The sequence below is a fragment of the Podarcis filfolensis genome (assembly GCF_964270895.1).
Source record: "Podarcis filfolensis genome assembly, chromosome: 18".
Classification (NCBI taxonomy): domain Eukaryota; kingdom Metazoa; phylum Chordata; class Lepidosauria; order Squamata; family Lacertidae; genus Podarcis; species Podarcis filfolensis.
The window spans coordinates 9,549,387-9,571,936 of NC_139622.1; the positions used below are offsets into that span (position 1 = coordinate 9,549,387).

General features: G+C 51.9%; 1 protein-coding gene and 1 long non-coding RNA gene across 2 annotated transcripts in view; both read right to left on the reverse strand.

The window, feature by feature from the left end:
- The window catches only part of MIDN (midnolin), a 47,260-nt gene extending 42,603 nt beyond the window's left edge, over positions 1-4,657 (reverse strand). Inside the window, exon 1 of the mRNA XM_083594693.1 lies at positions 4,111-4,657. The gene's annotated coding sequence lies outside the window, so the exon portion shown is untranslated. The remainder of the gene's footprint in view (positions 1-4,110) is intronic.
- Positions 1-22,550, reverse strand: part of LOC310753645 — a 120,394-nt gene that overhangs the window by 51,937 nt on the left and 45,907 nt on the right. The window lies entirely within an intron of this gene.

Genomic DNA, 22,550 nt, shown 5'->3' on the forward strand with positions numbered 1-22,550 from the left:
GGTTGGGAGCAAGAGATGCTCACCTACCCAAATAAATCTACGCCTGAATATGTCACAGGGCTCTGCTCTCTTCAGTCCAAAGCGGGCTCAGCTGGGCGAAAGGAAAAGGGGCATGTGCAGAGTGCCGTTTGCTGTTGAGGAAAGGCATTGCGGAGAGATTCCAAAACAAAGGCCCTTGCCCTGTGCATTTTAAGCACCCGACCCCCCCCCCACCAAAGAATTCTGGGAACTGCAGTTTGCTCCGCCACCAAGCCTCAATCCCCAGCGCCCTGGAACTACAGTTCCCACGATTCTTTGTGTGGCGCTGAATGTGCTTTAAATGTGGGGTGCAGATCTGCAAGGCAGGCCAGAAAGAGAGAGATCCTTATTCGGCAAAATAAAGGGAAGCAAGAGAATTATGGGATGTACACTGCCACCGCTGGAAGGCGTGGAAAGAGTTAAGCGGAAAACACAGAAGCCGGGAAATGCCACCCCTATCCCCATGGGAGAGTGCTTTTTTACACCGGTCCTACCTCGCAGGAACAGAAGGCTACCGCGTGAGGAAGACCTCCTAGCCATTCTAGAGACCCTCCCTTTGCCCCCAACTTTGGCCTAGTATGCCTGAGGTCCTAGCAGGCTGCGAGTGCCACACTCAGCGTACGTGGAAGATTGGCACCTATTTGGCCTAAGAGCAAGCTTCTGGGTCACACCGGGCTCTTTGTCTCTGACGAGGAGTCCCCAGCCACCCGGAAGCTTGCGACGCCTGGCAAAAGGGGGCCATGCCAGCCCCACCGTTGCCAGCAGCGCGAACGACCTTCCGCAGAGCGTCGTCGCGGCTTTGCCCCCCCCCCGGCGCTCAAGGTGTGCGTGGGCCCGAAAGCAGTGAGGCAGGAGGGTGCCCTGTGCCGTACTCCTCAACAACCTCTGCCAACCGCACAGGGCGTTTTGGAGGGGGAAAAGAAAATAAAACGAACCCGATTGCCCGAATGACACATTCTTGGCTCGCCCACTCGCCTCCTTTCTTAACCAAAGGCGCAGGGAAAGATTTATGCGATACTTCCCACCTCCAGAAGTCCTCAGAGCGAAGAGATCCCAGCCTCCAGCCTCTCCTCTTTCTCCCACGAAGGTTATTAGATAAGGGAGTACTCTGGCTTATTTCAGCAGGGAAAGGAAACCCGGTGCCTCAGTGGAACAGGTGTGTGCAATGGGCGCAACAGGCTCGCGAAAGAGGCAGTCGCAATGGTTGCCTGGAACAACAGAGAGCCATTGCGGTGTGGTGGTTAGGCTGGGAGAGACCAGGGTTCGAAACCTCGCTCAGCCACGGAGCTGAGGGGCTTGGGGTGGGGGCAGCCGCTGCCTCTCAGCCTGATCCACCTCACAGGGTTGTTTTTGGAGATTAAATGAGGAGGCGAAGAACTAGGTGCTCTACCTTGAGAAGAAGGTAAAGGGACCCCTGACCTTTAGGTCCAGTTGTGGCCGACCCCAGGGTTGCGGCGCTCATCTCGCTTTATTGGCCGAGGGAGCCGGCGTACAGCTTCCGGGTCATGTGGCCAGCAGGACTAAGCCGCTTCTGGCAAACCAGAGCAGCACACAGAAACGCCATTTACCTTCCCGCCAGAGCGGTACCTATTTATCTACTTGTGCTTTGACGTGCTTTCGAACTGCTAGGTGGGCAGGAGCTGGGACCGAGCAATGGGAGCTCACCCCGTCGTTGCGGGGATTCGAACCGCCGACCTTCTGATCGGCAAGTCCTAGGCTCTGTGGTTTAACCCACAGCGCTACCCGCGTCACCTTGAGAAAGGTGCCGTATAAATGCAATGAATAAAAATAAGAAATAAAGTCTGGAAAACAACACACACACACAAACACACACACAGGGCCAAGGCTATTCTCCACTACTATCCAAACACAGGTCTAGTTTTCTTGCAGGCTTTTGAATACAAACAGACTGCATTTGGCCGGGAGCAAACAATGGTGGTTCTCATGCGGCTGGGGTTCAAAGTGCAGGGTGCTTAGGTCAGCCAGGTGGGGGCTGAGCCCCTGCCCCTTTCCAGAACCGAAATTAAGGTGCTGCCACACTCTCTGCGGGTTCCCAGCCTCCCCACTGTGACATATGAGCCCAGCAACCCTTCCTGGAAGGGGCGCCCTCGAGGCATAAGGGGGGTCTTGTGTCCTTGGAGGCTAAAGTAGCCCCCCCCCTTTGATCGGGTTATAGAAATACGGGGTGGGAAGAGGAAGAGGGCGGGGGGAACGGGAGACCAGATGAATGGGCAGCGTTAACAATGCGAGCGGGTGGGAGACGCACGGAGAGGAATATCTACGTGGGCAGAATACATTTCAGGGTGTGGGTCCTCTGTAGGGTTTGTGTGGCTCCTCCGCCTCCCCAGTTTTTGGCAAAGCAAAAATCCGGCCCCCCCCCCAAACCCCACAGCTGAATCGAGCAATGGGAGATGCCCTTCCGTCTTGAAAAAATAAGCCAGTTAGATTACGGACTCGAGTTCCCATATCTTAATTTTTTCCCCCAAAAGTGGTTTTCTTTCCACCCCGTTTCATGGATTCAAGGCACAAATTTGCCTTCCATTTCCGTAGATGGACAGCTAAGTCCACGGAAAGACAAGAGGAGAGAGGCGGCGTTATAACAACCCCCCACCATGAAGAAAACACCCACCCACACAAACCCGAAAATTGTTCAAATAATTTTGCAGTTTTGCAGCTTCCCGAGAAACACCCGTGTGCGTGTGAATTAAGCCTCTAGCCCTCAAGGAACGGAGCTTAGGCTGGGCTGTGTTGGGAAAGCTAAAGAGCAAACAAGGATCTCTTTTTGGGCACCCCCGACAGAACAATCAGACCAGGACGATTATTATTTTTCTCGCCACCCCCGCGCCCCAATAAAATCCCAAATGGTTTTGGTCTCTCGTGACCACAGGGCTCTCTGCATCTGCACTTAAAACAGGATAAATGGATGCTGAATATATATATTTTTTCTAGTGGTGTGTATTGGGGGGGTTAATCTTGTTTGGGCGGAGGGGGCCACCCGCACCCCACCCCGGAATTTGGCTGAGTCTCTTATCCACAAGAACAGAAGATTATTCTTGAGGAGTCCTTGGCTTTCGCCTCTCTCTAACACGGCAAGGGCGGGTAGGAGGCGGGGGGGGGGGGACTCGGATGCAAAAGAAAGGAGCTTTTGATGAATGGTGTGAGTCTCCTCCCCCCCCCGCCCTCCGCAAGAGCCCCCTCTCCAAAAAAATATCAGGGTATCCTTCGGAGAGCCTTCCCGATAACCCGGTGAAATTTCTTTATAAAGGGGGGGGGGGCAGAGAGAGAGAGAGAGAGAGAAATGCAAAGATCCATTTGGCTGCTAGTTCGTGGGACTTCAGGAGGCCCGATCTGAGGCGCTTTCCCCGCTTACTCGGGAGTAAGCTCCACGGCGGCGCGCGCTTTGCAAGCTTACTCTCTGAAGCAAGTCTCATGGGTTACGGGTGTGTGTGAATTGACGCTCTGTGTGCTTGTAAGGCAGACGTGTGTGTGTGTGTGTGTGTGTGTGTGTGTGTGTGTGTGAGAGAGAGAGAGAGAGAGAGAGAGAGAGAGAGAGAGAGAGAGAGAGAGAGAGATAGACCCGTGTGTGCACGAAACAGACGTGCGTTCGTGTACAATAGACCCGCGTGAGTCTGTCTGTTCGATAGACCAGTGCGTGCGTAAAAACGCACAGCCGCAGTGGCAATTGGAACTCAAACGCTTGACGGATTTTTCTTGGTGGAAAGACTGGTTTTGATTTCTGCCTGCCTGCCCCCACCCCCCTACCCCTTCTCCTCACAGAAGCCCCAGCGACGACATGGAAAATGTCAAAGGGATCTTCTGAAATGTGATCCACGGAAAGGAGGTTTGAGCGAGGCCAGACGTTTCCCTGGGAACTCTTTTGTCTAGCCGGTTTGGAGAGGAGCCCCTTGTAAAGCATTTCCCTTCGAGATGGGGGGTGGGAATGGGTGGGGGAAGGAACTGCCGAAGCGGCGCAGGATTCGACCCCGGAGGAGCAAGAGCCAGGCACGGACGGGCCCCACCGGGTGTGGGGTGTGGGGAAAAGGATCTCCTTACGAGAGAACCCAAACCGCGTCGGGCCATAAAGGGACTCACCAAAATCCGCCAGGAGACGCCGCCTTCTCCGCCGAATCGCTCCCCGAAAACGAAATAAAAAACCCTTTCAGGAAATTTCTCCCCAAAGCGGAAAATTGTATCCTTTGTCTCCAGACGGGTTGGCAGGTCCTCACGTGGCGGGGAAACCCTTCGGGAGAGGAAAAGATCCTTTCTTGCGGATGTGGCAAGGGAAAAAGAAGAAAAAAGCACAAGGTGAATCTCGCCCCTTCCCTTTAAAGAGGGAGGAAAAATATGTATGTAATCCTTCTCCAGAGGCGTCGTCCGCTTTGCCTGTGGTGCTCAGCCGAGTCTCTCCCTCCTTCCAGCCAGCAGCGCTGCGGTTTTGCGTTGGTTTTTTTTTTATTAAATGAAATGTTCGGGAGGTGCGCGAAAAGTTTTTATCCCACACAGAACCCAAGGGCTGACAGTCACATTATGCTGGGTGGGGCTTGGGAGAGGGAGGAGGAGGAGGGAGGGAGGAGGAGGAGGGAAAGAATGAGAGAGAAAAGAGCCCTGCTGAGCACTGCAGACTCAGCAAAGGGATTTGCACACCGACGCTGACGCAACACTGAGCATAGACGGCCGCTTGCCAGACTTTGGCTGCCACTCTCAATCTCTCCCTCTCCCTCCCTCCCTCCCTCTTTCTGGGCCAGTTGCCCGTGGCGGCCGCTCCATGCTTCCCCCTCGGCGTCCTGCCACAGGCCCCCAAACCAGACAACCTTATGAGTTGCAAGGGAACCCCAAAGGTCATCCAGCTCAACCCCGTGCAATGCAGGTAAAAGGTAATGCTGTTTACCTTCCCGCTGGAGTGGTACCTATTAATCTACTTGCACTTTGATGTGCTTTCGAACTGCTAGGTTGGCAGGAGCTGGGACCGAGCAACGGGAGCTCACCCCGTCGTGGGGATTCGAACCGCCGACCTTCTGATCAGCAAGTCCTAGGCTCTGTGGTTTAACCCCCAGCGCCACCCTTGTCCCCTCTCTCATGTAAAGGTAAAGGGATCCCTGACCATTAGGTCCAGTCGTGGCCGACTCTGGGGTTGCGGCGCTCATCTCGCTTTCTTGGCCGAGGGAGCTGGCGTACAGCTTCTGGGTCATGTGGCCAGCATGACTAAGCCGCTTCTGGCGAACCAGAGCAGTGCACGGAAACGCCGTTTACCTTCCCACCAGAGTGGTACCTATTTATCTACTTGCACTTTGACGTGCCATCGAACTGCTAGGTTGGCAGGAGCTGGGACCGAGCAACGGGAGCTCACCCCGTCGTCGCGGGGATTCAAACCGCCAACCTTCTGATCGGCAAGTCCTAGGCTCTGTGGTTTAACCCACAGCACCACCCGCATCCCTTATATGCAATGCAGTTATGTGCAATGCAGGAGTTGCAGCTAAAGAATCCCTCTCTGGCCACACAACCTCTGTTGTCCAAGGAAGGAGAGATCTTTGCCTTTCAAGGGACTCTGTTCCACCGCTGAGTGGCTCTTATGGGAATCTCATTTGCTGTCAGAATCCATCGGTTTGGGTCCTCCCCTCTGGAGCGGCAGAAAAATAGTCTGGGTCCATCTCCCATGTGACAACAGTCTTTCAGATATGCTATCGCCTCTTCAGGCTAAATATACCCAACCCAGATATTGCAGTTCGTCTGTCCTCATTCCACCCCATAATAATATTAATGTGGTACCTTGGTTCTCAAACTTAATCCGTTCCAGGTGCGTTCCAAAACCAAGGCGTTCCAAAACCAAGGCGCGCTTTCCCATAGAAAGTAATGCAAAACAGATTAATCCGTTCCAGACTTTTAAAAACAACCCCTAAAACACCAACTGAACATGAATTTTAATATCTAACGAGACCATTGATCCATAAAACGAAAGCAATAAACAATGTACTGCAGTCACACAATCAATCTATCAGTAGCTGAACTGGGTTCCACGCAGTCACAAAAACAAAACGAAAAAGAGCCGCAAAAACAAAAACGCAAAATAAATAGCAAAAAGAGACAGACCTCAGCGTCACACTCTGATCGGAAGCGTAAGACTCAAAACGGAGCACGTTCGGCTTCCGAAAAAAGTTCGCAAACCGCAACACTTACTTCCGGGTTTGCAGTGTTTGAGTTCCAAGTTGTTTGAGTACCAAGGCGTTTGAGAACCAAGGGACCACTGTAATAGATTATCAGGTCTGTGAGGACAGGATGCTAGACTTAGAGGGACCCAGCCTTTGAAATCTGCCAAGCCAGGATATCAGCCCACTTGCGAACGGGTGAAGATGCCCGAGTGCCAGGATGGCGTGTGAGATCTCTGCCACCTGGAGGTGCATGCCTGGGGATCCTTGGATCGGGACCGTTTCCACACACTAATACCCCACCCTGTAGAATTCTACCCCTTATATTTTATATTTTATCTTACGAATTTCAGGAACCAAAATGCTGCTTCTGTGCAGCCGGAGCGGGAAGCGATGAAGGACGTTATTGTGAATTGTCATCGCTTGTCTTCGCTTCCCCAACCCACTGCCCTGCTCAGGGTTGTGAAGAATATTCTTAAGTTATGAATGGGCCGTGTCACCATTAAGAAAGAGAGGTCAATAAATATGTGGTCTGTCCCTGGATCAAGGGACTTTTATTCTTTCAGTTCTCAAACAGCCAGCTTTGACAAATAGGACTTTAGAGCTGTTTTACGCCCCCCCCCAAAGGCAACTAGACATTCCATTCTTGTGAATCATGCCTAGTGGGGGTCCGGCAGCCCCAGAGAGTCACCACCAGGGCCTTTTTAGTGGTGGCTCCCCATTACTAGAAATGTGTGCCGAATGCAAGCTGACAGGTGTCCCAAAGCAGTCTTGGTCGCCGCATAAGCCACACGGGTGGGCCAGGCTGCTGAGGGGATTGCTCATGCGCTGAGCTGGCCTCTGACCCCCCTGTGACTCAGTCGTCATCAACCCATTACTCAGAATTCTCCCCTGTCCGCCGCCCCCTTCCAATAGCTCATCTTCTGCATCAGGACAGCAAAATCCCAGCCAGCGCTGACATCACCGAACTAGACGCATTCATGGTCTGACTCTGTACGAGACCCCTTCTGCAGCTGGCAGAGCAAGGGACTCTTCATCTCAGGGTTGCAGGTTCGAATCCTGAGTTGGACAAAAAAAAAATTCCTGCATTACAGCGGGTTAGACTACATGACCCTGGTGGTCCCTTCCAACTTGACAATTCTAGGATTCTAGGATTCTGTTTCTGTTTAAACCAGCCCTTTGTTAATCAACTTGAGGACTAGAGTTTTGTCTTTTTGTTTTTAAAAAGAGGGAGTTTTCCATGCAGAAGGCACCAGATGTAGGCTGGGCAGGGAGAAGGGCCCAGTGTAGCTAATACCGAGATAATGGATTAGTAGTTTGCCTTCACAGAAAGCAGCTTCCCTTGAAAAATGAGGGCCGGATTCTTAGCTGTTCTTTAGGAAGAGCTCACCTCTGTTTCGCATGCTGGAGGGAAGCAAATCTAGTAGGTGAAAGCCATGGGTAGGCAAAATAAGGCCCGGGGGCCAGATCCGGCCCAATCGCCTTCTCAATCCGGCCTGCGGACAGTCCAGGAATCAGTGTGTAGAATGTACACTTGAGTAGAATGTGTCCTTTTATTTAAAATGCATCTCTGGGTTATTTGTGGGGCATAGGAATTCGTTCTTTTCAAAATATAGTCCGCCCCCCCACAAGGTCTAAGGGACAGTGGACCGGCCCCCTGCTGAAAAAGTTTGCCGACCCCTGGTGTAAGCAGAGACCAAGCAGGAAAGCGTCCTCTGAGCATATCCAGAGTGCCGTTTGCACAACAGGGCTGTCCTGAAAACGGGCGAGGTTTCTTGGTCTTCCGAGGCTGAGATGCCTGGCGTGAGTTGTTAAAGGTAAAGGTAAAGGGACCCCTAACCATTAGGTCCAGTTGTGACCGACTCTGGGGTTGCGGCACTCATCTCGCTTTATTGGCCGAGGGAGCCGGCATACAGCTTCCAGGTCATGTGGCCAGCAGGACTAAGCTGCTTCTGGCGAACCAGAGCAGCGCACGGAAACGCCGTTTACCTTCCCGCCGGAGCGGTACCTATTTATCTACTTGCACTTTGATGTGCTTTCAAACTGCTAGGTTGGCAGGAGCAGGGACCGAGCAACGGGAACTCACCCCGTCATTGCGGGGATTCGAACCGCCGACCTTCTGATCGGCAAGTCCTAGGCTCTGTGGTTTAACCCACAGCGCCACCCACGTCCCGGCGTGAATTGGATCCTGCCCTTAAAAGGATTTTAAAAAAACAATAGTGGCCAGGCAGGCAGAAATCCAACAGGTGAAGCTCCCCCCCGCCCCTTGTTTGCCCGGCCGAGAAACATTCCCTTTGTTTGTTTGCAGCCCTCGCCCAGAAACACTCAGCCGATGCCTCAGAGCTCAACCGTGTTTCTGGGTGAATCAAAAAGTCCAAACAGAAAATGACAAATGACGGCTGTTTTTTTCTTGCGGGCTGAGTCACTGAATCTCAAGGACAGGGAAATGAAAACATACGGGCAGGGAAAGAGGAAATAGTAGCAAGGAGGGTGAGGGAGAATTCAGGTCACCTTGTCTCCTTACAGAGGTGTAGGGGCTTGGCGGCTGGGCATTTGTTTGGCATGCAGATGGTAGTCAAGGCGCTAGTCCTCAAGGCCATCTCCAGTAGAGACTCCTGATTTGAGACAAATTGTTGTTTAGTCGTTTAGTCGTGTCCGACTCTTCGTGACCCCCTGGACCAGACCACACCAGGCACTCCTGTCTTTCACTGCCTCCCGCAGTTTGGTCAAACTCATGCTGGTAGCTTCGAGAACACTGTCCAGCCATCTCGTCCTCTGCCGTCTCCTTCTCCTTGTGCCCTCCATTTTTCCCAACTTCAGGGTCTTTTCCAGGGAGTCTTCTCTTCTCATGAGGTGGCCAAAGTCTTGGAGCCTCAGCTTCAGGATCTGTCCTTCCAGGGAGCACTCAGGGCTGATTTCCTTCCGAATGGAGAGGTTTGATCTTCTTGCAGTCCATGGGACTCTCAAGAGTCTCCTCCAGCACCAGAACTCAAAAGCATCCATTCTTCGGCCATCAGCCTTCTTTATGGTCCAGCTCTCACTTCCATACATCACTACTGGGAAAACCATGGCTTTTGAGACAAATACCTGGGCAAAATGAGGGGGGTCTGACTCAGGAAAGCTGCCCCGGAGCCCTCCCCTCTTAACTACAAAAATGCGTTGACTTTGGCGGGGAGCAAAAACTCTGTGTGTGCGTCTTCTTCTTTGGCAATCTTCTTTAGCCGAGTAAGATTGTCTTCCATAAACACGGTTTTAAAAGTGAGTCCGTAAGTGACTGTGGAGGCCAATTCTGGATCCCCACGTCCTTCCACAATGGGGACATTGGTTTCCGGGCGGGAGTCCATCACAGTGTGGATTTACCAAGCGTGCCTTCCTCCGAGCACGTTTCTCCCTTGCGTCCTGAGTTCGAGTGTCTTCAAAGCCCACGACACCTTTGGTAAAGGCTGTTCTCCAACTGGAGCGCTCGCAGGCCAGTGTTTCCCAGTTGTCAGTGTTTATACTACATTTTTAAAGATTTGCCTCGAGAGGGTCTTTAAACCTCTTTTGTTGACCACCAGCATTACGCTTTCCATTTTTAAGTTCGGAATAGAGGAGTTGCTTTGGAAGACGATAATCAGGCATCCGAACCACATGACAGTCCAACAAAGTTGATGTTGAAGAATCATCGCTTCGACACTCGTAATCGTTGCTTCTTCCAGTACACTGGTATTAGTTCCCCTGTCTTCCCAAGTGATGGGAGAGGTTTATCTCCATTAAAGGTAAAAGGTAAAGGGACCCCTGACCATTAGGTCCAGTCGTGACCGACTCTGGGGTTGGGGCGCTCATCTCGCTTTACTGGCCGAGGGAGCCGGTGTACAGCTTCCGGGTCATGTGGCCAGCAGGACTAAGCCGCTTCTGGCGAACCAGAGCAGCGCACGGAAACGCCGTTTACCTTCCCGCTGGAGCGGTACCTATTTATCTACTTGCACACTATTTATCTACTTGCACTTGACGTGCTTTCGAACTGCTAGGTTGGCAGGAGCATGGACCGAGCAACGGGAGCTCACCCCGTCATTGCGGGGATTCGAACCGCTGACCTTCTGATCGGCAAGCCCTAGGCTGTGGTTTAACCCACTAGTGGTTAAAGCATCGCATTAGGAGCGGGGAGAGATCAGGGTTCGAATCCCCACCCCTTGGCCCGAAGCTCGCCGGGTGACCTTGGCCCAGTCGCTGCCTCTCCCAGCCTAACCTCCCTTGCAGGGATGTTGTACCGATTCAGGTGGGGGAAGAGAGCGAGATCAGAACCAGGCCGGCCACCTCGTTGGTCAGAAAAAGCTGGAATATAAATGCATTAATGGATGAGACTAATACGACGTGTCTCCTTTGAAAGGAAGGGTCTGTGCCGCTGCGGCGGCGCAGGATTGGGGCTTCAAATCCCTTCCACCGATCCCTGGACCGCGATCCCGCCAGGACACTTTTTCTCAGCTAAGCAGCCTCCACTCCCTGCAAACTCTTGACGTAGGCAAGGCTTGCAGATATATTTATCTCTTCCTCTGTGTAAACGCTCGACGACGCACACAGGCCCCTGCCAGGAACGGCGTCGCAAGGTGGGAGGGAGCTGTGTTCGGATTGCACAAATAGATTTGTATGCGTTCAGTGTGTGTGTGTGTGAGAGAGAGGGCTGGCGGCAGAGCAATCACAGCGCTGGCAAGTCGAGGAAGCGGTGACCTTTCGTTTCTCCCTCTCCATCTACGTAACCTGAGTCACCTTCCCTGACAGTCAGGAGGCGCTGCCCTGGTTTCCCGGCCCAGGCTTTCGAACAACAACAACAACCACAGGCACAAATCCAACCGGTAGAGCGCCGCCTCGCCACTGCACTTAGGTTCTGCACTTAGGTAAAGGTAAAGGGACCCCTGACCATTAGGTCCAGTCGTGGCCGACTCTGGGGTAGCGGCGCTCATCTCGCTTTATTGGCCGAGGGAGCCGGCATACAGCTTCCGGGTCATGTGGCCAGCAGGACTAAGCCGCTTCTGGCGAACCAGAGCAGCACACGGAAACGCCGTTTACCTTCCCACTGGAGCGGTACCTATTTATCTACTTGCACTTTGACGTGCTTTCGAACTGCTAGGTTGGCAGGAGCAGGGACCGAGCAACAGGAGCTCACCCCGTCGTGGGGATTCGAACCGCCGACCTTCTGATCGGCAAGCCCAAGAGGCTCAGTGGTTTAACCCACAGCGCCACCCACGTCCCTAGAGACTACCTTACACTGTGTTTAAAACCAAAATCGCATTTGGATAGAAACTGTTTCTCAGGCGGCTAGTCCTGGTCTTTATAACCCTGTAACTTCTTCCAGAAGGCAGAAGCTGAAAGAGATCATTTCCGGGGTGTGTACTATCCTGCGCTATCTCTGCAGCTTTCTTATGGCATCTGGAAGCATAGCTAATAATAATAATAATAATAATAATAATAATAATAATAATAATAATAATAATAATTTATTATTTATACCCCGCCCATCTGGCTGGGTTTCCCCAGCCACTCTGGGCGGCTTCCAACAAAACACTAAAATACAAGGTAACCTTGATCCCAGGTAGGGAGATGGCTAGTCCGTAGGTGAGGAAGGGAAACAAAAGGTGGTCTCAAGAAGAAAACCTTTTCCTGCTAGTTCAGATTGTTTGCAGAACCTTGAAGCCTGCCAGGGTTGTGTGTGTGTGTGTGTGTGTGTGTGTGTGTCAAGCTGGGCTGCTGAGTTGCACCATCTCCCTGTGGCCTTTGCACTCAGAGGTGTGGGTCGTGTCTCCAGGCAGAACTTGGGTGAGGAATGTTTGCAAAGGGCAGGAGGCAACCATGCCATGGAAGAATCCCAAAGTCTGAGAAGCTTGCTGGGTGGGGAGCGTGAAGGAATCTGTGCTAGGCTGACCCAGAGATGGAAAGAAGACGAAGTCCCTACAGAGAAGAATGGCAGATTAAATCGATGGATTATGCCAAAATGGACGGGAAGAATCAGAAACCGGGGGGATCAAAACTTTAATAAGGAATGGATAAAATCTTTAAAAACCATTGTAAACAGCTAAAATCAATACAGTGGTACCTCGGGTTACATACGCTTCAGGTTACAGACTCCACTAACCCAGAAATAGTACCTCGGGTTAAGAACTTTGTTTCAGGATGAGAACAGAAATTGTGCTCCGGCAGTGGGAGGCCCCATTAGCTAAAGTGGTGCTTCAGGTTAAGAGCAGTTTCAGGTTAAGAACGGACCTCCAGAACGAATTAAGTTCTTAACCTGAGGTACCACTATAGTAGGGTTGGAATAACACTTGTTGTTTAATGTTGAGTTTTGGCTATAATCAGTGCCGGATTGATGTATAAGCTAAACAAGCTATAGCTTAGGGCCCCAATCTCTTGGGGCCCCCAAAAAAAATTAAAGAAAAGAAACCTGGATGTACATTTCCAAAATATAAGATAAAAAACAAATAAAATAAAACCTACATCTAGCAACAGTGTTTTGTGTTGTGTAGGCTCCTCTCGTGTAAGACATGCCCCCCCCTGCTCCCTAAAATATCCCTGGTTTGCTCCTTTCTATATATAGGGTGCCTACATTCTGCATGGACTGGCTGCATGGCCACATGTGCAAATGGCTTGAGATACCTATTAGGTCCATCAATTACCATATAGCATATATTCAACACAAAAATGGCGGCCATTTGTTGTTGACAAAGAACAGCTGGACATAGAAAGGGCCCCATTACCTTCAGTAGCTGAGGGCCTCATCAAACCTAAATCCGGCCCTGGATATGACGGAAATGTCAAATATTTGGATTATTATAATTGACAGCAGCAGGAGACGGTTAACGAAAGGACCCACAAAGAGCAGGAGGAAAGTCCAGGAGATTCTCTGGAATCTTGTTTCTATGTTGTTTGTTGGATAATTAACATTAAACCGAAAAACTAATTTTTATTTTTATTTTTTAAGGGATCTGCGCTAGGCAAAGTTGTGTGGGATTCAAGGGGACGAGGTGGGAGAGACAGACAAACCATGCAAGGAGGAGTCCCATAGTCTGCGTGAAAAGGGGCTTTCTTTTTCCTCTGTCCCGAATGTTCCAGCATTCGGCTCCGTAGGATCCTAACAGGAGGAGAGAGGGGAGGAAAAGTTTGGATGGAGTCGAAGTTGAGTGGACTTTCCCCTCCTGGACTTATCTCGCTTGACCCGGAAACTACAACTAATCCAGAATGCAGCAGCTAGACTGGTGACTGGGAGCGGCCGCTGAGACCACATAACACCGGTCTTGAAAGACCTCCATTGGCTCCCAGTACATTTCCGAGCACAATTCAAAGTGTTGGTGCTGACCTTGAAAGCCCTAAACTGCCCAGTATCCCTGAAGGAGCGTCTCCACCCCCATCATTCTGCCCGGACGCTGAGGTCCAGCGCCAAGGGCCTTCTGACGGTTCCCTCCCTGCGAGAAGCGAGGTTGCAGAGAACCAGGCAGAGGGCCTTCTCAGTGGTGGCGCCCGCCCTGTGGAACGCCCTCCCACCAGATGTCAAAGAGAAAAAGAAGTACCAGACTTTTAGAAGACATCTGAAGGCAGCCCGGCTTAGGGAAGCTTTTAATGTTTAATAGGTTATTGTACTTTAGTGTTTTGTTGGAAGCCGCCCAGAGTGGCTGGGGAAACCCAGCCAGATGGGTCGGGTATAAATAATTGTTGTTGTTGTTTAGTCGTGTCCGCCTCTTCGTGACCCCCTGGACCAGAGCACACCAGGGACTCCTGTCTTCCACTGCCTCCCGCAGTTTGGTCAAACTCATGCTGGCAGCTTCGAGAACACTGTCCCACCATCTCGTCCTCTGTCGTCCCCTTCTCCTTGTGCCCTCCATCTTTCCCAACATCAGGGTCTTTTCCAGGGAGTCTTCTCTTCTCCTGAGGTGGCCAAAGTCTTGGAGCCTCAGCTTCAGGATCTGTCCTTCCAGTGAGCACTCAGGACTGATTTCCTTCAGAATGGAGAGGTTTGATATTCTTGCAGCTATTATTATTATTATTATTATTATTATTATTATTATTATTATTATCCTGCTAAGCAGGGGCGAGAGGGATCTCGAGGCAGCATGGAAATGTCAGGGAGGGGTCCCCCCCCCCGGCTGCAGGTTTCCACCCAGGCGGGAGGTGCCAAGTCCCTCTTGACTCTGTGTGTGGGAGAAACTCAGGCACAGCCCAGGAATAGCCAAAGGAGGTTTGTAGCAGGTCAGGGTGTGCTGAGAGGCGTCTTTTGAGCCAGGCAAGCTGTGTGGGAGAAAGCCGGAGCCAACCGGAGCCATCCCTTACCTGAGATTGAAGGATTTAAGAGGCATGTGTAGGAGACAGCTCGCGGCCTAGGAATAGCTGGAGGAGCCACAGGTCGGGGTATTAGCACAGCTGTGTGGGAGCGTGGCGAGAGATTGAGGGCATGTGCGTGACCCATAGCTGTCAACTTTCAGATTTGAAAATAAGGGATCAGCAACCTCGAAAATAAGGGTTCAGCAGCCTCACCTGTCCTGGGGACAGTCTATGGGATATCTAACAATCCGGGATATCAGCTGGAAAACACGCTGGAATAAGGGAAGGTTGACAGCTACGGTGTGACCCTGAACAGATCGGAGATCTGTGCCCGAAACGAGCAAAACGAATTTCGACAGGGAGCGGCGTCAGGTCCCGCGCTGGAAGAACCAGATGCGCAAATTTTAAGATGCCTGGCTCGTTAGCAGTACAGCGGTACCTTGGTTCCCGAACGGCTCGGCTCCTGTTAACACTGTAAATCCGGAAGTGAATGTTCCGGTTGGCGAATGTTTTTCAGAAGCCAAACGTCGGACGCGGCTTCCGATTGAACGCAGAAAGCTCCCACAGCCGATCGGAAGCCGCGCCTTGGTTTTCGAACGGTTCCAGGAGTCAAACGGACTCCCGGAATGGATTAAGTTAGCTATATAAAGGTAAAGGGACCCCTGAGCATTAGGTCCAGTCGTGGCCGACTCTGGGGTTGCGGCGCTCATCTCGCTTTATTGGCCAAGGGAGCCGGCGTACAGCTTCCGGGTCATGTGGCCAGCAGGACTAAGCCGCTTCTGGCGAACCAGAGCAGCGCACGGAAACGCCGTTTACCTTCCCGCCGGAGTTGTACCTATTGATCTACTTGCACTTTGACGTGCTTTTGAACTGCTAGGTGGGCAGGAGCAGGGACCGAGCAACGGGACCTCACCACGTCACGGGGATTCGAACCACCGACCTTCTGGTCGGCAAGTCCTAGGCTCTGTGGTTTAACCCACAGCGCCACCCACGTCCCTTGGTTAGCTATATGCTATAGGCTAAATTTATGGACCTAATAGGTATCTCAAGCCATTTGCGCATTTTGCCCTGCAACCTGTCCATGCAGAATGTAGGCACCCTATACATAGAAAGGAGCAAACCAGGGACATTTTAGGGAGCAGGCTAGTAGGCCTACACAACACAAAACACTGTCGCTGTATGTAGGTTTTATAACTGCACTGGGCTGGATGAACAAATACTATGGCTTTTATTCTTATAATGAGAATAAATAAATAAGAATAAAATGTTCACCCCATCACCGAGACCATTATATCATAACTATCCCAAAATTTCGACACCTCTTGCGATAGTTTGACCCCTTTCCGTTTTAACAGTACAATTTCTACAAACACCTTCTACATCTCCTCCAAAATCATTTCTCCTGCATGTTCCCCATCTTATATAAACGACACGTGTTGACTTATCATTAATAGCTATATCCCAACCATTACTATGGCTTGATAGGAGCCAGCCACCTCTAATTCACAGGTAGGGAACCTGAGGCCTGTTGTTGTTGTTTAGTTGTTTAGTCGTGTCCGACTCTTCGTGACCCCCTGGACCAGAGCACGCCAGGCACTCCTGTCTTCCACTGCCTCCCGCAGTTTGGTCAAACTCATGCTGGTCTCTTCGAGAACACTGTCCCACCATCTTGTCCTCCGTTGTCCCCTTCTCCTTGGGCCCTCCATCTTTCCCAACTTCAGGGTCTTTTCCAGGGAGTCTTCTCTTCTCCTGAGGTGGCCAAAGTCTTGGAGCCTCAGCTTCAGGATCTGTCCTTCCAGTGAGCACTCAGGGCTGATTTCCTTCAGAATGGAGAGGTTTGATCTTGCAGTCCATGGGACTCTCAAGAGTCTCCTCCAGCACCAGAATTCAAAAGCATCCATTCTTCGGCCATCAGCCTTCTTGATGGTCCAGCTCTCACTTCCATACATCACTACTGGGAAAACCATAGCTTGAACTATACGGACCTTTGTTGGCAAGGTGATGTCTCTGCCTAGAGCCCCCCAAATGTGGCCCCCATGCCGCTCTATGTGGCCCTTGAAACTATCCCCGGGCCACACTCCCCGCCCTCCTTTGCACACAGTGTTTTGGCTCAGTTGGGATGTGCTCTTTTTGAACCCTGTGCCAAAGGGAGGGCAATGGAGAGGTTTGTGTGTGTGCAGAAACTGGGACTGGAAGGGAACTCCAAAGGTTATCCAGCCCACCCACCCCTGCAACGCTGAAGAACTCCTAGCATCAAGATCTCGGGCGAAGGAGAGGCTTCTCTTTTCAGAGGCAGCCCTTCCCTCCCGTCGAACCAACTTTACGTTGGGTTTCCTGCCCTGCTTTTGCCCCGGCTCCACCCACCACTGCCCAGTGGCCCTCAGAAGGTTGCCCAGGAGGGAATTCGGCCCTCGGGCAACAGGAGGTACCTGCCTCCCTCTCTCCTGCTGCTGCAAACCCAGAAATCCCAGCTTCTTCTTTTTCCCAGAGCCGGCTGAAACCCCGCAGCCAGCAAGTTGTAGCGAGCCAGGGTTTCTAGACTCGCGGCAGATGGTTCTGTTTGTCTAGCTGGGCTTGTTTGGCCTGGAATGATCGGGAATGGCAGATGCTCCTGGCGCTGGCATCGCCCTCCTCCTTGGCATGAGGCTCCCTTCCTCCCAAACCAGCCTCGAATCCTAGAACGCCCAGAGAGACGCGGAAAGGATTCGAGAGAGCCCTGCGTTGTGCCCACGAATAACCTCAGCGCCAGCTCCCTGGAGGGCTGGATAATAATAATAATACTACTACTAATAATAATTTATTATTTATACCCCGCCCGTCTGGCTGGGTTTCCCCAGCCACTCTGGGCGGCTTCCAACAAAACACTAAAATACAATAACCTATTAAACATCAAAAGCTTCCCTAAACAGGGCTGCCTTCAGATGTCTTCTAAAAGTTTGGTAGTTGTTGTTCTCTTTGACATCTGGTGGGAGGGTGTTCCACAGGGCGGGCGCCACCACCGAGAAGGCCCTCCGCCTGGTTCCCTGTAACTTGGCTTCTCGCAGCGAGGGAACCGCCAGAAGGCCCTCGGAGCTGGACCTCAGTGTCCGGGCTGGACGATGGGGGTGGAGATGCTCCTTCAGATATACTGGACCGAGGCCGTTTAGGGCTTTAACGGTCAGCACCAACACTTTGAATTGTGCTCAGAAACGTACTGGGAGCCAATGTAGGTCTTTCAAGACCGGTGTTATATGGTCTCGGCGGCCGCTCCCAGTCACCAGTCTAGCTGCCGCATTCTGGATTAGTTGCAGTTTCCGGGTCACCTTCAAAGGTAGCCCCACATAGAGCGCATTGCAGTAGTCCAAGCGGGAGATAACCAGAGCATGCACCACTCTGGCCAGACAGTCTGCAGGCAGGGAGTGTCTCATCCTGCGTACCAGATGGAGCTGCCCTGGACACAGAACTGACCTGCGCCTCCATAGACTGCTGTGAGTCCAGAATGACTCCCAGGCTGCACACCTGGTCCTTCAGGGGCACAGTTACCCCATTCAGGACCAGGGAGTCCCCCACACCTGCCCGCCTCCTGTCCCTCAAGAACAGTCCTTCTGTCTTGTCAGGATTCAACCTCAATCTGTTAGCCGCCATCCATCCTCCAACCGCCTCCAGACACTCACACAGGACCTTCACCGCCTTCACTGGTTCCGGTTTGAAAGAGAGGTAGAGCTGGGTATCATCCCAGGATCATCCCAGGATCCCGGCAGAGGGCTGCCGGCTGTTTTAATATTAGGCTGCCACAGCGGGGGCTACTGCTGATTGCAGCAAGCTAAGAGGTCAGCTTTGCAAGACCTGAGTTGCTTCTATGGGGCCAGAAGTCCAGGACAGATGCTTAGGCGTTTTGTCAAAGGGAGCTGACCAAGATCTGAAATGCTGGATCAAAAATAAATTCATTCATTCATTCATTGAATTTATATACCGCCCTATACCTGGAGGTCTCAGGGCAGTTCACAAAAAAAGATCATAACACATAAAATAAAAACAATAATCCAATAACCGCCCCTCCACCAAAAAACCCACATTTTAGAGGGTATAGGGTGTTGATCAGGTCAGCCAAAGGCCTGGTTAAAAAGGAACGTATAAAGGTGTATAGTGACGGTGCCAGGCGAACTTCCCTGGGGAGAGCGTTCCGCAGACGGGGAGCCACTGCAGAGAAGGCCCCGCTCTCGTGTTGCCACACTCCGGACCTCTCGAGGAGGAGGCACACGAAAGAGGGCCTCAGAGGATGATCTCAAGGTCTGGGTGGGTTCATATGGGAAGAGGCAGTCCTTGAAGAACTGCGGTCTATTTAAGGCTTTATAGGTCAAAAACAGCACTTTGAATTGGGCCTGGAAACTGATCGGTAGCCAGTGCAGTCAGACCAGGATCGGTGCAATATGCTCAAACCGTCTAGTGTGAGCAACCTGGCCGCTGAATTCTGCACCAGCTGAAGTTTCCGAACAGTCTTCAGAGGCAGCCCTATGTAGAAGGCACTGCAGTAATCTAACCTTGAGGTCACCAGAGCACAGACAACAGTAGTTAGACCATCCCTGTCCAGACAGTGGCGTACCTGGGCCACCAGCCGAAGATGATGGAAGGCGCTCCGGGCCACTGAGGCCACCTGAGCCTCAAGCGACGGCCAAGGATCCAGGAGGACCCCCAACCTACGAACCTGCTCTCCCCCTCTCTCTCTGGACCATGGCTAGGCAAACTAAGGCCCAGGGGCCAGATCCGGCCCAATCGCCTTCTAAATCCGGCCAGCGGATGGTCCGGGAATCAGCGTGTTTTTACATGAGCAGAATGTGTCCTTTTATTTAAAATGCATCTCTGGGTTATTTGTGGGGCATAGGAATTCGTTCATTTTACAGTGGTACCTCGGGTTAAGTACTTACTTCGTTCCAGAGGTCCATACTTAACCTGAAACTATTCTTAACCTGAAGCACCACTTTAGCTAATGGGGCCTCCTTCTGCCGCCGTGCGATTTCTGTTCTCATCCTGAAGCAAAGTTCTTAACTTGAGGTACTATTTCTGGGTTAGCAGAGTCTGTAACCTGAAGCGTATGTAACCTGAAGCGTATGTAACCTGAGGTAGCACTGTATTTATTTTTCCAAGATATAGTCTGCCCCCCCACAAGGTCTGAGGGCCAGTGGACTGGCCCCCTGCTGAAAAAGTTTGCTCTGAACGAATGCGGCAACTCATCTGCCCCTTTTAATCAATGGACCTTCAGGAGTCGAAACGGCAAATATCGAACCACGTGACCTAACTTGTTTGCCTTTTGGGAAGAGCTCGGAGGGTGGCCGGGAAAAGGGCGCAGAGTCCTAAGTCCTTAAAACCCTCCTGGCTTTGGGGAAGGGGCAGGGTGCTTTGGTGGCAGAAAAACACACACACACAGACGCCGACCGACTAAAGGCAAGATTGCAGGATGAGCAGGCGGTGATTAAGGGTGATGGGATGGCATGACCTTGAGTCAGACGTCCTGCTGGGTTAACGTTCCGCCCCCAAAAGGTGTGGCCCCAGAGGCCCGTGACGTGCCATGACTGTCACGCAGGAACATGGGGGAAGGCTCACAGCATCCGCATTCCCACGCCAGGGACTAGTTGCAAAGCCAGGCGATCTCCCACTTGGACTGCGGCCAGGAATGCAACCTTGCCCGCCCAGCCCTGAGGAGCTGGGAAATCTCTCTCGCGCACACACACAAAACATGCCTTTGTGTGTGTGTGTGTGTTTGGCGCACACATGTTTTCTTAATATTCCCGGGACGGCGGCCAGGAGATCGCTCAGCCGGGTGTTGTTAGACTGCGGAACTCCCTGCCACAAGAGACAGGGACAGCCACCAATGGTTGAAGGCAGAAATGTTTCTGAAACTACAGAGCGCGGAATTTCCTCTTGTGCTCGGATCCCGGTTGCGAGATTTACGGAAGAGGCATCTGGTCGGCCGCTGCGATAGCAAGATGCTGGACTAGGTGGTCCGCATTCGGCCGGATCCAGAAGGCTCTTCTTAGGCTCTTGGCGGGAATAATGATAATAATAAAATAATAATATATTTATACCCGCCCATCTGGCTGGGTTCCCCCAGCCACTCTGGGCGGCTCCCAAAAGAATTAAAAGCACAATAAAACATCAAGTATTAAAAACTTCCCTAAACAGGGTTGCCTTCAGATGTCTTCTAAAAGTCAGGTAGTTGTTTATTTCCTTGACATCGGATGGGAGGGCGTTCCACAGGGCGGGCGCCACCACCGAGAAGGTCCTCTGCCTGGTTCCCTGTAGCTTCTCGTCTCACAGGGAGGGAACCGCCAGAAGGCCCTCGGAGCTAGACCTCAGTGTCCGGGCTGGACGATGGGGGTGGAGACACTCCTTTAGGTATACAGGGCCGTTTAGGGCTTTCAAGGTCAGCACCAACACTTTGAATTGTGCTCGGAAACGTCCTGGGAGCCAATGTAGGTCTTTCAAGACCGGTGTTATATGGTCTCGGCGGCCGCTCCCAGTCAGCAGTCTAGCTGCCGTATTCTGGATTAGTTGCAGTTTCCAGGTCACCTTCAAATCTGCGACATGCTAAAAAGATCCACAAAGCCTTCGATTTCGCCTTGGAAGTTTTTGCTTCGGTCCCTGCTCCTGCTAATCTAGCAGTTCAAAAGCACGTCAAAGTGCAAGTAGATAAATAGGTACCGCTCCGGTGGGAAGGTGAACGGCGTTTCCGTGCGCTGCTCTGGTTCGCCAGAAGCGGCTTAGTCCTGCTGGCCACATGACCTCGGCCAATAAAGCGAGATGAGCGCCGCAACCCCAGAGTCGGCCACGACTGGACCTAATGGTCAGGGGTCCCTTTACCTTTAAGGAAAATTGGGATCAAATCACAAACCGGGACGGTTTCTGTAAACTGGGGACTGTCCCTGGGAAATAGAGATACTTCGGAGGGTCTGGAAGCAGGATCAATAACAATACACTCCAGAAAGTGGTCTTTAGAAGCTGGCTAGATGGGTTTTCAGAGAGCTTCGGAAAGAGGAAGGGAAATCTGTATTTCTCTGCCTCCCGCCCGGGTCGTTTATGGACCCCAAACACATATTTTGAAGCTTGAGGTCTAGGGAGCTTGCGCCCTTCTGAGTAGACATGCCCCGGGCTTCTATGTTGTGCAAGAGGCACAAACCTGAGTCACTTGCAAACCTCCAACGCCATTCCTGACCCAGCTCCCTGTTTGAGACCTGATGATCCACCCGCCCAGTCGCCGGTCACCCAGGAAGTGTGGCTCAGTGGTTAAAGGAATCTCGGCCGCCTTGTTTCTATTCTCGGCCCTTGACGGGTGCCTCCAGGAATCTCTTCCTCCTTGCCTTTCTAATCCTGCGAAATTGAGATAATGAGGGCCATTATTTCGGAGGAGAGGGTGGAAGAACCAGGGAGTCTCCAGTCACTGGGGAGGAAAGCAGAGGGGGCAAGAAAGCAGGATGGGGGCTGCGGGAGAGGAGACAGGCAGGCTGACTCATCCCCAGAAATGTTATGGGGGGTGGTGAGGCCTAAGGGTGGGTGGGGGGCAACCAAAACCCACCATAAATCAGGAAGCAGCTGCCTGAGGCCAAATGAGAGCCCGCTGGTTTACTTCCGAGTAAGCCCATCCAGGAATATGCTGCTGAAACCCAAACTGCAGCCAGGGCGGATTCTCGATTTGTTTTCTTTGAACGGAACTCCCTTCCAACACAGTGGTACCTCGGGTTACACACGCTTCAGGTTACAGACTCCGCTAACCCAGAAATAGTGCTTCAGGTTAAGAACTTTGCTTCAGGATGAGAACAGAAATCGGGCGTCGCGGTGGTAGCGGGAGGCCCCATTAGCTAAAGTGGTGCTTCAGGTTAAGAACAGTTTCAGGTTAAGTACAGACCTCCGGAACGAATTAAGTACTTAACCCAAGGTACCACTGTACCAGAAATCGGTTTCAAAGGCATTCCAAAAGGAGTTTGTTACCCAGTCTGTTACCATGCCCTCCAACGTTTCTCCGATGAAAAGAGGGACGTACGATTCCACAATAATATTTTTGTGATTCACACCCCACCCATCTGATCGGGTTGCCCCAGCCACTCTGGGCGACTTCCAACATATATAAAT